Below are 5,000 nucleotides of genomic sequence, written 5' to 3'. Positions count from 1 at the left end.
GAACTAGAGACTAATCGCCCATATGTTTTAATGGGGTGAGAGAACCTTATTCATTCACTTTGAGACATAGCGGCGTGCGTTATACTCTCTCTCTCTCTCTAAAAATCTCTCTCTCGCTCGGTTGCGAGGCTGTTTCAGTAACTTAATGTAACGAGCTGGTCACTCATTTTTATATAATTCTTAGTAATATACGTTTTGTTTGTGGAATCTGAACATAGTTTTGTATCTATTGGTTTTGTGAAGGCGCCAAGAAAATAGTGAAAAAGTGTAAAATTGTAACAGGCCTTTTAATTGAAGCTGCAGTTGTGTATAAGGTATTTTTACAATGTTTTGAAGTGCACTTCAGGTTTTATCATTTCTAAACATTTATCTTTGCTTTGTTCCTTTTACATATTCCATTTTTTTATACGCTTAATGTTTGTACTGTCATGCTTAATGTTTTCATATTATGCATTATGTTTTTCTGCATTGTCTTTATTTGTTTAATTAGTTTGAATAATATTCTATTGTGTACATTTTGAATCTTAGACTTGTGAATTAACTTGCATTTAATTAAATTTAATTTCAAATTTAATTATTGCTTCATGATTTAATTTAATTAATTTTCTTGATAACTTGGATTTGATTTTGCTTAATAATTAACTCAAGAATTAATTAAACTTTTGGTTTCAAGTAATAACAATTTCCCTGAGATTGTGTATTTCACTTATAAATTTTGAATTTAGAAATAAATTTTTGTATTTAACCCTCTTACGCCGAAGCCCTAAAAATCAAAACCTCTCCCGTATGCCGGCGCCGGTTTGGAGTGAGCGCGGAAGCGGAAAAAATAATTTTTCAAAAAATCACAGCGCGCTTAGTTTGAAGATTTTTGACTCATTTTTTGTCATTGCCTGAGGTTTAGTATGCAATCATCAGAAATGAAAAATGATATCATTATCATATGTAAATAATGCGATATATGGTAGCAAAAAAAAAAAAAAAATCCATAGTAATTGTATTCAAATCACGCTGTGCAAAATTGTTCAAAGCTAACGAGTTACTTTTTTTTCGTTGTATTTACACTAAATTGCAATCATTCTGATATAGAATACATAGTAAAAACAATAAAAGCAACAACCAGAAAAATATTATCACAAAATGATGTACGAATTCGTAACGCGCAGACGTAAACAAATTTTATTTCAAAAATTCACCGAAATTCTGAATATTGTTCTAGAGACTTCCAATTTGTTTCAAAATTAAGACAAATGATTGAATATTACGATACTGTAAGAGTTTTATATTAGAATTGCAGATTTTGACCATTTCAGACGAGTTAAATTTGACCGAATGTCGAAATTTTTATATATATATTTTTTATATGCACATATTTCAGAGATGGAAAAAGCTACAATCTTCAATTATTTTTTATTGTATTCTTCATGAATTCGCGCACATTTTGATATATGAAACTATAAAACGGCTAATATGAAAAGGAGCAAATATTAGGATAATGCGATGTACGTATTTCGGAGACTTGCGGCCACGAATCGGCGCGCAGAGTGAAGGTAAATATATTTTTCAAAAATTCACCATAAATCACAATATTGTTCTAGAGACTTCAAATTTGTTTTCAAAAATGAAGAAAAATGACGGAATTAAGTTACTATGGGCCGTAAGAGTTTTAGCTTACAATTGCGTTTTTCAACTATTTCGGTAAAGTTAAATATGACCGAACGTGGTTTTTTTCTATTTATCGTGATTTATATGTAAATATTTGGAAAAAAAGAGAAAAGCTATAACCTTCAATCATTTTTAGTTGTATTCTACATGAAATTGCGCACATTTTCATATATAAAACTTTATGTAACAGCTAATTTTAAATGGTGCAAACATTTCGACAATCGCACAAAAAAAATTCTGATTTTTTCGGAAGAGTTACCGCGCGGACGTAAGGAAAATTTTTTTTTTTTTTTCATAAATTCACCATAAATCGAAATATTGTGCTAGAGACTTCCAAGTCGTTGCAAAATAAGAAGGTAAATGATTGAATATTACTAGAATATAAGAGTTTTAGGTTACATTGCGTTTTTCGACCATTTCGGTAGAGTCAAAGTTGACCGAAAGTTGAAATTTTTGCACTTAACGTTATTTATATGAAACATATTCCGAAACTGATAAAAGCTACAAACCATGGGTTGTTTTTTGTTGTATTGTGCATGAAATTGCGCACATTTCCATATATAAACCTTTATGTAACGGCAAATCTAAAAGGGTGCAAACATTAGGACAATCGCACGAAAAAATTTATCGGAAGAGTTATCGCACGAACATAAGGAAAAAGTTTTTTCATAAATTCACCATAAATCGAAATATTGTGCTAGAGACTTCCAAGTCGTTGCAAAATGAAGGCAAATGATTGAATATTACTATAATATAAGAATTTTAGCTTACAATTGCGTTTCTCGACCATTTCAGTAGAGTCAAAGTTGACCGAAGGTTTAAATTTTGCACTTATCGTCATTTATATGAAGATATTTAAAACTGATAGAAGCTACAATCATGAGTATTTTTTTTTTTTGTATTTTACATGAAATGCGCACATTTTCATACATAATCTTCAGGTAAAGGATAATTTAAAATGGTGCAAAAATTATGTCAAAGTGACGAAATGTTTGGAGATGGTCACTGATACTTTTTAGTGTGATAAGAAAGAAATTCGCGCTTGCGCGCCTGCGTAGCGATTGTAAACCAAAAACAAAACGCCTTGATCCGTGAACTCCCAGCATCCCCCAAGGCGCGTGATACAAAAGTTTTTGGCTGGTAGGCCTATAAGTATTTTTCCGCGAATTTTTAAAAAACTTTTTGAGCCGACGTATGATACGTCCAATCGGTATACGGGAGACATTTTGACTCGACGTTTTAATACGTCCATCGGCGTAAGAGGGTTAAGATTTATATGAGAATTTCATTGAACCACCAGCATGATATTTTGTTTGTCTAGGTAGAAATATAGAGTGATAATTGTGACGTTTCCCACAAATAAAACAGAATCAAGGAAATATTTAAATTTGAATTTGCACGAGTGATGCCCTTTAATTAAGATTACCTCACACATATTTTAACGAACTTAGACTGATTGTTTTCTTGACTGTTCAGTTAGAAAAAGGGATCACTCTTACCTTAGAGTATTCAGTCGTTTAGTATTTGTGATAGGGTCAGGTGTCTGTCTGGTAGTGAGGTAAGTAACACCAGGTACTTGAATGAACTGTGCCCTAAGTACAAAGGCCTGTCCCAGACCCAGGAATAAAAGGGTCTCTTGTATTAGCAAGTACAAATGTTAAGTGTAGTAACCAGATACTGGCAATTTGGGTTAACAAATATTAATGGTGTCCTGAACAATTTCTTACCTAGACACAGATCTTTGACTAGTTCATGCACCAAGTATTAATGGTATCCAGACCCAGATACTCTTGCCCACCCCCCCCCCCCCCAAGTATTAATGGTATTCCCAGACCCAGATACTCACGCCACTTCGTCACAATATATATTATATATATATAATATATATATATATATATATATATATATATATTATATATATATATATATATATACATACACACAAAATCACAATCTTGCAGAGCTCCTCATTCGTAAACTTATACACTTGACTTCTGGATGCTGCTGTATTCATTATTTAAAAAAAAAATAGAGAAATAAAACACTAAAATAATAAAAATCTTTACTTACTCTAGAAACGGTGACCTCACGAAGATGAATTTGTGGGCCTCTGGGTTGTCAAGATTTGGGTTATTCCTCATGGTCCACACGATCTCCTGGGTCCACGTCGTGCCACATTTGGGGTAGGTCATGATGAAGACGTCTGAGCTCTTTATCTGCAACGTGTATTAAATAAATTTCTCAGTCGTTCAGTCCTGCCACTATTTTGAATAAAGTAAACCCACTGCGTCAAATGAATTAAAAATTAAGTCCCTGTGTTGAATAGAATAGAATTCTGACACTATGTGGAATAAAATAAAATAAACTGCTATGCTAGATAAAACAGAGTAAAACCACCATGTTTTATAAAATAGAATAACGCCAAGATTTTAAATAAAATAACATAACGCTATGTTGAATAAAATAAAAAAAACGTATGCTGAATAAAGTAAAGTGATGACATTATGTTGAAAAAAAAAAAAAAGCATGTTGAATAAAGTAAAATAATGACACAATGTTGTATAAAATAAAATTAAAAAAGCATATTGAATAAAATAAGGTAATGACACAGTTGAATAAAACAAAACCACTATATTTAATAAAATAAAATAAAGCAATACTAAAAAATAATATGTTGAATAAAAAAATAAAATAAAACCACTATGTTTAATAAAATAAAATAAAGCCACCGTGTTGAATTGAAAAAATTATGTTGAATAAAATGAAATAAAGCCGCTATGTTGAATAAGATAAAAAATGTAAAAACCACTATATGGAATAAAACCAAACAAAACCATTGACCTGAATAAAATGAAATAAAGCCTAAATACTGAATAAAATAAAGTTATATGTTGAATAAAATTTAGCTACAATGTTGAATAAAAAGGACATAAAGCTACGATGTTGAATAAAATAAAATAAAATTAAACCACTGTGTTCAAAATAAAGCACAAATTTATTCAATGAAACGAAATAAATCTGCCATGCTTTATAAAATAAAATATAAAAAACAATGTTTTAAATAAAACGAAATAAAGTCAGTATGTTGACCTGTTGCATACATTCTATAAAAAAAAACAAATGGTGTAATTACTAATTGTACACTGGACGTGGTGTTCAATTCTAGTTTCATTGACTCTGAAAATAGCAGGTTCCGTATGTTCGCACAGAGAGGCAGTATTTTAAAGTCCAGGTCGGTGAGCGGACTGTAATCTCTTATGGCTGTCAAGGATGTTTTAAAGGGGGAAACTTTATTCGTAGCAGATAGACAAATAAAAAAAAAAAATAAAATAAAATAA

At 30.9% G+C, this 5,000-nt stretch overlaps 1 pseudogene; it reads right to left on the bottom strand.

Annotated features, from left to right (window-relative positions):
• Window positions 1-5,000, bottom strand: part of LOC135218589 (sulfotransferase 1C4-like) — a 19,651-nt pseudogene that overhangs the window by 8,262 nt on the left and 6,389 nt on the right.

This window comes from Macrobrachium nipponense, chromosome 9 (assembly GCF_015104395.2).
Source record: "Macrobrachium nipponense isolate FS-2020 chromosome 9, ASM1510439v2, whole genome shotgun sequence".
Taxonomy (NCBI): Eukaryota; Metazoa; Arthropoda; class Malacostraca; order Decapoda; family Palaemonidae; genus Macrobrachium; species Macrobrachium nipponense.
This window is presented reverse-complemented; position numbering and strand designations above follow the sequence as displayed.